Genomic DNA, 11,381 nt, shown 5'->3' with positions numbered 1-11,381 from the left:
CACTTTGGGAGGCCAAGGTGGGCAGATCACAAGGTCAGGAGATCGAGACCAACCTGGCCAACATAGTGAAACCCTGTCTCTACCAAAAATACAAAAATTAGCTGGGCGTAGGGGCACGTGCCTGTAATCCCAGCTACTCAGGAGGCTGAGCCATGAGAATTGCTAGAATCAGGGAGTCGGAGGTTGCAGTGAGCCGAGATGGTGCCACTGCACTCCAGCCTGGCAACAGAGCGAGACTCTGTCTCAAAAAAAAACCCAAAGAAACAATATTTTGCTCTGTTGCCGAGGCTGGAGTGCAGTGGTGGTGGTGCAGTCATAACTCACTGCAGCCTTGACCTCCTGTCCTCAAGTGATCATCTTGCCTCAGCCTCCCGAGTAGCCGAGATTATAGGCACACACCACCATGCTCAGCTAACTTTTCAATTTTTAGTAGAGACAAGTTCTCGCTATATTACGCAGGCTGGTCTCGAGCTCCTGGGCTCAAGTGATCCTCCAGCCTCAGCCTCCTAAAGTGCTGGGATTATAGGCATGAGCCACCATGCCCAGCCCACCATGAGATGTTTCTAAGAGTACAAGAGCCCAGCAATTAGTAACAAAATCTTTAAATCCACCTATCGAGAAAGATATTCCCTTTTCAATTCATCTTTCCCATTACATCAATGAAGGAGCCTCTGTTTGGTGTTACTAGTTCTTTAACACTTCCTTTTGAAACAATAGGCCTTAGGTCAGTGGCCACACTGCCCGGCTAGAATTTTCCTTATAGATCAGGAGTCAGCAAATAGTTCCTGCAAAGGGCCAGAGAGAGACTATTTCAGACTCTGTATGCCGCATGGTCTCTGTCACAATCAAAGGCAAAGGCAGCCATAGATAAAAAGTCATAAAGTTTATAGACAAAAATTCATAAAGTTTATAGACAAAATGTCATAAAGTATGAGTGTGGTTGTGTTGCCATACACCTTTATTTATGGGTACTAAAATTTGAAGTATTCTTCACATATCATGAAATATTCTTCTTCCTTTGATTTTTTTCCTAACCATTGAAAAATGAAAACATCTTTCTTACCTTGGGAACAGCACAGAAACAGGTGGCCAGCTGGATCTGGCCATGGCCATAATTTGTAGACTCTGTTGTAGAGTAGGGTGGTGACCAGAGAAGAGGAGCTCACTGTGCTCGTCACCAGCTTGGACTCTGGAATTCCAGCTCCTCAGTTTATCATTTCTGGGACTCCAGAGAGTTGCTTTGCTTCTTTGAGCGTCAGCCTTCCCCTCTGTAAAGTGGGAATAATAACAGCACCTACCTCAGCAGGTTGTTATGAGCATGAAGTGAGTGCTTAGAACATTACATGGATGCAGTGTTAAATCGATATTAGCTCTTGTTATTGTTTATTTTTACTTTTACTTTCTCTTTAGAGCAAGCGATACTGATTTTTCAACCATGGTGATAATATAGTTTCCTTTTTACCTAAACTTATTTAGGTAAAAAGTCAATTTAAAGGGAAATATCATTTGAATGCATATAATCTTATGCAAATAGGGCAAAAATTATAAAAGGGACATTCAATTGACCAAAGGTTCAGAAATACTTTGCCAGTTCCTTATCTTCACTATACAAGGTTGAGAAATAAATATTAACGATCAGACAGAGCCTTCATATAAAAAGAGAATTAGCCCAGGTGCGGTGGCTCACACCTGTCATCTCAGCCCTTTGAGAGGCCAAGGCAGGCGGATCGCCTAAGCTCAGGAGTTCGAGACCACCCTGGGAAACATCGTGAAACCCCACCTCTACTAAAATACAAAAAATTAGCCAGGCGTGATGGTGGACACCTGTAATCCCAGAGGCTGAGGCAGGAGAATTGCTTGAGCCCTGGAGGCAGAGGTTGCAGTGAGCCGAGATGGTGCCACTGTACTCCAGCTTGGGCTACAGAGTGAGACTCTGTCTCAAAAAAAAATTTTTTTAATAAAATAAATAAATTTAAAAAATAAATAAAAGAGAATTCGAGTACATTCCCTTGTCTGTGACTTTTAACTGTTAGAGTCACGTGTGTACATTGTCTTCCTGCCTCTGCTGTACCGCGAGACCCTAGAGGAAAGGGACACGTGGCTTCTGAACCCCTAATCCTCAGATGTGGAACATAGCCCACAGACAGTGACCGCTGATCATTGTTTTTTGAATTGAGGTAAGATGGATTATTCCATCTCAACTGAGAACTAAAAATAAAATCCTAAGCCCCCCGACCAACAGAATGGACCCCCCTCTTGGCCAAGAGAACCTCAGAGAAACCATAAAAACTGAGTTCTGGGCCATCACGGGACAGGAGGTCAGACTCACCCTGTTATAAACCCCTTCCCCTTTGTGGCTCAGACACAATAACTGACTAATATTAATATGAGCATAGAGATCGTAAGACTGATAGAATGGACTCTTTGTGGCAATAAGATACCAAATTATAAACAGGATCTAAGGCCATGCCAAGCAAGGGTTAAGTCACACATCCCCATCCTTAAAGAAACTACTGTAGTCAGGTAACGACTACAAGGTTTCTCTTTTTCTCTGGCATCTAAACAAGCACTGACCTCAAGATCAGCAACACTAAACAACTGCAACTCACGCCATATGCTGACTAACTGCCCCCCTGTTCCACAAGCCACAACTTCAGCTTTGATGGGACAGAGACTGATTTCAGTAACTTCCTCCCGATAAGAGACCGCCAGCTGTAAACACGTTCTGGCCGGTTTATAGAGGCTGCACACTGAGTGCCTTCACGGCCCTGCTTCACCTTTTGACCTATAGGGCCTAACTAGAATGCATTGAAACAATGTCTCCTTCCCAAAGAGAACATAGGCCACACATAATACATGTTCGTTCGTGCATACATCAGAACCCCTTTCATGAATATTCATAGCCCCTCCTGTAACCTGTTGAATATGTCTACTTGGCCAACCCATTCATGAATTCCTGTCTTGTCTTTCCCTCCCTCAAAGTGCCTACTAACGGCCTCTTCCCGAGGTGACGCTTCCCATGCTGGCAGAATGGCCACCTTCCAGGCTATAATCCTTTATAAGAAATAGTCTCCTTTCTAAATTTATAAATTTGTGATTTTTTTTCAGTTGACACAACACATATGAACCTTCAAGTTGCTTCTAGCCTCGCAAAAGACCAGGAGTCCAATTTCTTGATTCATTCATTTCACAAACACTTAAGAACCCCAACCAGGAGCAAGCTCTGCTCCAAGAACCCTGAGAAAAGGAATAAATAGCCATTGCTCCTTGTCTTTGATGGTTGGCTCTGAATTCTTTGATCATGCATTCCTAACTTTAAAAACTGCTAAACGCTCACCTTTAATATGTATCAATTATTAATATGTATTCATTATTATTTATTGTTATGGTATTATATAATTATTGTGTTATTATATAGTCATAACTTTTTCCTTTTTTTTTTTTTTTTTGGAGACAGTCTCACTCTGTCGCCCAGGCTGGAGTGCAGTGGCATGATCTTGGCTCACTGCAACCTCCACCTCCAGGGTTCAAGCAATTCTCCTGGCTCAGTCTCCTGAGTAGCTGGAATTACAGGGATCTACCACCACACCCAGCTAATTTTTGTATTTTTAATAGAGATGGGGTTTCACCATCTTGGCCAAGCTGGTCTTGAACTCCTGACCTCAAAGTGACCCCACCTCAGCCTCCCAAAATGCTGGGATTACAGGTGTGAGCCACTGCGCCCAGCCATATAGTCATAATTACACATAATAATATATTTTATTACAAGATATAAAATATAATTATAAAATATAACATCTGTTATTATAATTAACAACATGCTATTTATTAATTAGGAATAAAAAGGAAGAAATGACCATAGCTCCTGAGCTGCCCCTGGTGTGATGAAACAGGAGCAGCTCAGAAGCAATGATCATTCCTTTTTATTCCTAATTAATAATTGAATTATTAATTATATATGTATTTATTTATAAATTGCATGTGAATATCACCTTTTTTTTCTTGAGACAGAGTCTCTCTCTGAAGCCCAGGCTGGAGTGCAATGGCACAATCTCGGCTCACTGCAACCTCTGCCTCCCAGGTTCAAGCGATTCTCCTGCCTCAGCCTCCCAAGTAGCTAGGATTACAGGTGCCTGCCACCAAGCTTAGCTAATTTTTGTATTTTTAGTAGAGACGGGGTTTCACCATGTTGGCCAGCTGCTCTTGAACTCTTGACCTCAAGTGATCCACTTGCCTCAGCCTCCCAAAGTGCTAGAATTACAGGCGAGAGCCACTGCTCCCGGCTGTGGATACCACTTTTCCAGTCTATCCCGCACATTATAAAACAGGCAAAAGACTGTGAAACCAAAGTTCTAAGGTCCCCAGCACTGCTACTGTCTTTCCACACACCCCAATTTGAAGAGGACCCTGGGTGTGGCGGAGGCCAAGCTGACACCTGCACACAGTCATAACGCAGGGGTAAGCCCCTGGTCCAAGTGTGACTGTGTTTGCTGGATGGGGAAAATGGGCCAAGGTTGGGGACATCTGTGACAGAGACCTGAAGCTGAGCTGGAGCTGAGATGGAAGTAGACTTAGGGAGGTAGAAAGTCCAGAAGGAACAGTCCTTCCCAAGCCGGGTCCCCATGGTTCCAAGCTGTCTTCCTCCTGCCACCTTCACAGCTCGGGAATGGGGGGTAGGAGGGAAGAGGCAGGGAGAGCTGAGATGCCCTTTATCCCGGTACATTATCTTAGCATGGCCAGAATAACTCCCCCCATCATGAAATTGGCCATGGGGGCTTTCTTATTTCCCTCCTTGTGTTCAAGGAAGCATGCACATTGCAGCAAAACTTCCTGCTGTCTTTCTGGCAAGGAGCCCAGCTTCATCATCACTGAGCACTGCCCTTTGGTGCCTGTGCAGAACACGACAATACAGCCTGACAGTGGGATTAGGATTTTGCAGACCCTTGACAGCAGGTCTGTGGGACTTGGGAGCCTTCCAGGGGCCCTGCCTGTTACAGAAGCTGGGCATGCTGCTCCGTAGATATTTGTCTAGTGAATGAATGCAGGCACAGATGAACGAATGGAGGACTATTTGCTCAAGTCACAGCTCCACTATTTTCAGAACAAAAACACTAATAGAGTAGGAGCTAGACTGCATTATTTCCAATTCTTACAACTGCACAGCAGAAATTATTTTAGCCCTGTGAATACTGGGACTGAGAGGAGAGAGGTCTCCCAGCATCCCACCTGCTAGGAAAGGGTCAGAGCTGCTGTGAGGCCCCAGGTTGCCTGACCCTGAGCCAACTTCTCATCCCCTTTGCCAATGGCTTCAATGTGGGGACTGAAGGGGATGCCACTGGCTAGGTCAACCCAATCATCTGACTCTCAACTATCACCTCCCATACCTCTGCCATCTGTTTACCCACAAGCTACTGGAATACCTCCAGGGACGGGGTCCCATTTTTACCTTTGGAAAGCTAGGAGATTCTTCTTAATTTGGAGTGGACATTGGTCTCCCTGTGATGCTGTCTATGGAGTCCATCCTTGGGGGTTTTAGAAAACAAGTCTACTCGCTTTCCCTGCTACCCACAGAGGGGTCCATACAGTGTTGTTCTGGATTCCTGTCATAACTTAAAGGGAAACTTTCACAATGTCCACAGCCCTTGATGTCCTGCAAATGAAAGAGGAGGATGTCCTTAAGTTCCTTGCAGCAGGAACCCACTTAGCTGGCACCAACCTTGACTTCTGAATGGAACAGCACATCTGTAAGAGGAAAAGTGGCGGCATCTACATCATAAATCTAAAGAGGAGCTGGGAGAAGCTTCTGCTGGTGGCTCGCGCCATTGTTGCCGTTGAAAACCCTGCTGATGTCAGTGTCATATCCTCCAGTAGCACTGGCCAGAGGGCCATGCTGAAGTGTGCTGCTGCCACTGGAGCCACTCCTATTGCTGGCCACTTCACTCCTGGGACCTTCACTAACCAGATCCAGGCAACATTCCCGAATCCATGGGTTCTTGTGGTTACTGATTGCAGGACCAGCCACCAGCCTCTCACAGAGGCATCTTATGTTATAACCTATCTACCATTGCTCTGTGTCACACACATTCTCCTCTGCACCATGTGGACATTGCCATCCCATGCAACAAGAAGCTCACTCAGTGGACTTGATGTGGATGCTGGCCCGGGAAATTCTGCCTGTGCAGCAGCACAATTGCCCGCAAACACCGGTGGGAGGTCATGCCTGATCTCTACTTCTACAGCGATCCTGAAGAGATTGAAAAAGAAGAGCAGGCTGCTGCTGAAAAGGCTGTGACCAACGAGGAATTTCAGGGTGAATGAACACTGCTCCAGCTCCTGAGCTCACTGCTACTTGGCCTGAGGTTGCAGACTGGTGTGACGGCGTGCAGGTGCCCTCTGTGCCTATTCAGCAGTTCCCTACCCAAGACTGGAGTGCTCAGCCTTCCACGGAAGACTGGTTTGCAGCTCCCCCCGCTCAGCCCACCGAGTGGGTAAGACCAACCACTGAATAGCCTTACACTGTTCTTGCACAGGCTCTTAAGCAACATGGAAATAAGGTTGACAGAAAATAAACATCGGTTTCTAAAAATTTTTTTAAAAAGAAAAGGAAAACCAGTCCACTCTTTTAGATATGTGGACTAATGTGTGTGTGTGTTTAGAGAGGTAGATAATGCTAGCATTCAGTATTGATAGAATATTTATATATAATTAAGATTTATTGAGTGCTTATAATGTGCCAAGTACTTTACAGAAATTATCCCACTTAATCCTCACGACACAACAGTGAAGTAGATATCATCAGACCCCCCTTCTTCAGATGAGGACACCAAGGTTCAGAGAGCTTGCACCACCTGCCCAGAGCCCCACAGACAATTCCTGTCTGAGCAGAAGCTACACCCAGGCCCACAGTAACCCCAGCACCCTCCTTTCAGCTGCCATGTCACCCTCTTGCAGGCCTTACTAGCCTGGTCCCTCGCCTCTAAAGACAGTCCATTTGTGTTATTCAAGTAATCACTTTCCCTTTTAAAAATGTTAGAAAGCACAGGATTCATCCATAACCCCATCACCCAAAGATAACTATTGTTAATATTTCCATGCATTTTTCACATCTAGATATAGATAATTTGGGTTTTTTTTTTACAAAAATGAGCTCATACTATACATATTATTTTGTAACCTATATTTTCTACTCAATTATATATCTGGAACATCCTTCCATAACAACACGTAAAAGCCAGCATCATTTTATGACTGCCTGGAATTTCATTCTATGGATATACCAAAATATATTTAACTACTCACCTCTTATTGCGCATTTAATTTCCTCCAAATATAAATCCTCCAACACATACCCTGGCACATGGATCTTTGTGCATATATCCCACTATTTCGTAGGTTATTGCCTGTAAGGAAAATTGTTTGAGTCCAAGGCTATGCCCACTCAAAGGTGTTGCTACAGAATCCTGACACCCCTCATCAGTGTAGAAGAGGGATTGCCTCTCCACCCTCTAGCCCACAGAGCTGTCATCTTTCTTAATCTTGGCCAATCTAAAATTATAATAAAATGGCCAGGGAAAATTATAATAAAATGACATCTTGTTTTCATGCACTTATCTTTTATTACCAGTGAGGCTGAATTTATTCCAATATCAGACAGTTTCAGTCCATCTTAGGCATATTACATCAATTACTATGGTGTCCCTAAGAGCACAAAATACCCCGGGGGGGTTCAAACCAGCATAGATTTCAGAGGCATCTGCCCAACGGGTCTCAGCCAAGTGGTTAACCGTCCCCACAGGGTGCTGCCCAGCCACCAGGGCCTAAAATGTGCTCAGACTCCAGACGTGGAACAAGACTGTCTGGTTAATAACACACGTGGCCCAGCCACCCCAGTGTGGCATTTACAGCTCTCTGGTTTCTGTCAATGTTGCCCCTGCTAAACTACGTGGCTGTCTAGTCTGCACTAAGTGCAAAGCTGGCTCCTGTGCTGGGCACCTCACCCACACCCACAGGAAAGGCTGCCTTGATTTGAACCTCTCCTTGGGGCCTGCAGGGAGGAGTGCCTGTGTGTAAACACACTTGTGGCTTTTTGTTCTCCTTCCTGCTGATTATTTTAAAGCTAGGAGTTAAGTAAGATTCAGCTTGGCGATTAATTCACTCATGATGCTGCCTAACCTGTTGCTGTTTTATAAACTCAGGAAATTCTTCTCATTGATGGGTCTCAGTGTTGAGGGTGTAACAGGCCAGCCCCCTCCCACGATGCTGTGCATGCCTGGAGGAGGGGATGCGGTGTGGCAACCTCGGCTGTGTCCCGATGACCAGCATCCCTCCCCCTTTCTCAGGGGAACAGCACCTCTGTTCTTCTTGCCCAAGTCCATCCACGACCCGCTTCCTATGCCCCACCTCCAGCCTACGGAACAGGCAGAGTTCCAGACCCCAGTTCAAGTTCCCCACTGCCAGATGCCAGATGAGTTATCTTCTCAGAGCCTCAGTTTGCTCATCAGTAAAACGTGGACAATAGTAATACCTACCTCCTAATGTGGTGTGAAGGTAAAACAAGAGTACCTCCATTAACATCATCTTGGAAATGACAACGTGTAGAGCTGACTTCGTTTTTATTTTACAAATACTGATTGAATGGCCAGTTGGATTCCATTGTAATCATGCTTCAAATATAAGCGAGGCATAGGAAAACTTACAGAGAAATTATAATTATTGGATCTGGCTGCCCCCCAGGCCTTTCTGTGGCTTCGGATATGGGCCCTGATGCAAGATGCATGATCACTAATATTTGTTGACTTGAATTGAGCTAAGGTGGTCAAAGACAGTGTTTATGAACCACTGAGTTCCTTTCAGCTCGCAATAGCTCAGTGGTGCATGACTCAGCGGCTGCAGCACATCTTTTATTCGCTCATTCAGGAAGCACTGATGAGCTCAGATGTCAAGTCCTGTGCTGGGGAAGGCCGAAAAAGAGCAAAAAGGGGCCCTGTTGTCGAGCTGTTTATCATCCAAAGGAGAACAAACACCCACACATACTACTGTCCAAAGCCAGTGGCCAGAACATATATGATGATACACTCTGACCAGCACCCTCTGCAGCAGTCAGCCCAAGATGGTTAGGATTTGGCCGATGACTGCCAGCTTCCCAAATCAACCCTTGGGTTCCCTTTCACAGTCCTCTCATAGCACATGCTTCCATAAAGGTATCACCGCTAATGGTGAGATCGTGAGGCAAATCCAGAGGAGATGCTCTAACCACTGAGCTATGCTGCCTGGCCTGGGAGGAATGAAGAAAGAGAAGAAGGAAAATGAAAGGAGAGAAGAAGAAACCTAAGTCCTAAACACAGAGTGACACATTCTCTCCCACAAAGGTTATGAACAAGCCACATCTTCCTTACACTAAAATTAACTCATTCTAGCCTGTCAAGCTTCGGTGTGTTTGAATCACCTAGGAGGCTCGTTAAACACTTGGATCCTGGGACCCACCCTTAGAGGTCCTGAAACCGACAGTCTGGGCTGGGGCCTGGGAATCTGCAATTTTACCCTAAGTTCTCAAAGTCCTTGAACCTCAAAGCATGGTCTTCAAACAGCATCTTGGCTATCACCTGCTATAGCTCTGCACCTGCCAATGCAGACTCCCAGGCCCGCCCTTCAACCTATTAAATCGGAATGTGTACTTAAACAAGATCTCTAGGTGTTTTATGTGCACATTAAAGTTTGAGAAGCCCTGCTTTTGGTGATTCTCATTTAAGAAGTCCAAATACCACTTGGAGCGTGATAAATAATACTAACAATGAACTAGGCAGTGTTTGGAGTGCTTAACGCGTAATAATTCATTTATGAGTCAAAAGAATCCTATGAGGTAGAGTCTATTATTATCCCAGTTTACAGATGAGGAAAATAAGGCACAGAAAGCTGAAGTAACTTGCCAAAGTCTCAAAGCTGGCAGGTATGAAGGATGAGGTTGAAACCCAAGCCAACCAGCACCTGCCGCTCCCACTTGCCTGCTGAATTCACCTGGAAATTGACAAGCCCTGCATCATCCTGGCTGCCTTCCTGGGCCCTGACTTCTCAAACAAGGTGATCAGCAGCTCTGCAAAATCAACAAGAGGTGCACTGCTCTAGGATGTCCTGTGGCCAAATAACACATGAAAATTACATTGATTCTCTGGGAAGAAAATGGCTGTGTGGGTCTGGGCAAAGTTATTACATTTTTAAACTCAACCAGTTTAGAAAAAAAAAAATTGTGCATACACAAAGACATGCTAGGGGCTCAAATGAGCCCTACAATTAAATCAATTCATTGCCTCAAATCTGCACTGAATATTAGGTTGGTGCAAAATAATGGCAGGAAGAAAAGCTAGGGAAGAAACTTAAGAAAACTGCAAGGAAGAGAACATATATTTACTATTCGTCAAATGGAAGTGGATCATTAAAAACATCTTTACCCTCTCTTCATGTTGAACAGGCTGACTAGGAGAAGAAAAGGGAAGGGTTGGTCCTGCTGTCTGAGCAGTGGCAGAGGCAGAGGAGGTAGAAGGAAGGCAGATGAGGCAGGCACACTGAGTGTAACTTGTGTTGAAAAATATCCTTGTATAAGTGGACCCATGCAGTGACTTAACATATTCCATAAGATTCTGGGGCAAAAATGATGGCAAAGCAGGTGAAGAGCCACTCGTAGTGTCTTCCACCCAGAAGAACTTGTTTGGAGACTTTTGTGCCCTCTGTCCTCTGGACTAAAACTATTTTATAAAACCAAGCTATGTTCTCTGAACTTAAAATGTCAAAACATTAAGAAAACCTGTACAGCAGGACTGATTGCTTCAGTGTGCCTCGCCTCTGCCTGTAAGCACCCTTCTCTCCAGGACGTTGCTTGTATTTGGTGGCTGTGTTCTCCCACCACTGCTGCAACTGAGTTATTGGGTAGTCATGTTCCCAAGTGAGATCAGGCAAGGCTGGAAAAGGCAAACTCAGCAGCGGAAGCTTCGGGGTTTTCTGATGGATTTTTAAGGATATGAGGACTTCAGAACCTTGGAAGGTTTTTGGTTTGGTTTGGTTTTTCCAGTTCCATGAAACAAGAAAGACAACGACAATCAACGGAGATGGCACACATGCAGCCAGGAACAGAACGGACTGAGTCCCAACGCTAGAAAAGGATCTCCCCTTGATCAAAAAGGATTCTGTGTTTGTACATTTCAGCAGAGAGCCAGCTCCGCTTCCAAAAGACAGAGAGTGACAAAATGGGCCTCTGAGCAGCCCTGGGCCTACCCATCAAGGCCGAAATCCATTTGTCTTGGGTTTTGGCAAGGCACTCTGGCAAAAGCAGCGGCCAGGCAGCCAGAAACACAAACCAGAAGACCGTGCTTTGAGACAGGCTTCAGAGG

General features: G+C 45.1%; 1 pseudogene; it reads left to right on the top strand.

The window, feature by feature from the left end:
* The first annotated feature begins 5,629 nt into the window (after positions 1–5,629).
* On the top strand, positions 5,630–6,509 carry LOC129021947 (small ribosomal subunit protein uS2-like; annotated as a pseudogene).
* Positions 6,510–11,381: the final 4,872 nt, after the last annotated feature.

Source organism: Pongo pygmaeus, chromosome 21 (assembly GCF_028885625.2).
Source record: "Pongo pygmaeus isolate AG05252 chromosome 21, NHGRI_mPonPyg2-v2.0_pri, whole genome shotgun sequence".
In the NCBI taxonomy this organism is placed as follows: Eukaryota; Metazoa; Chordata; class Mammalia; order Primates; family Hominidae; genus Pongo; species Pongo pygmaeus.
This window is presented reverse-complemented; position numbering and strand designations above follow the sequence as displayed.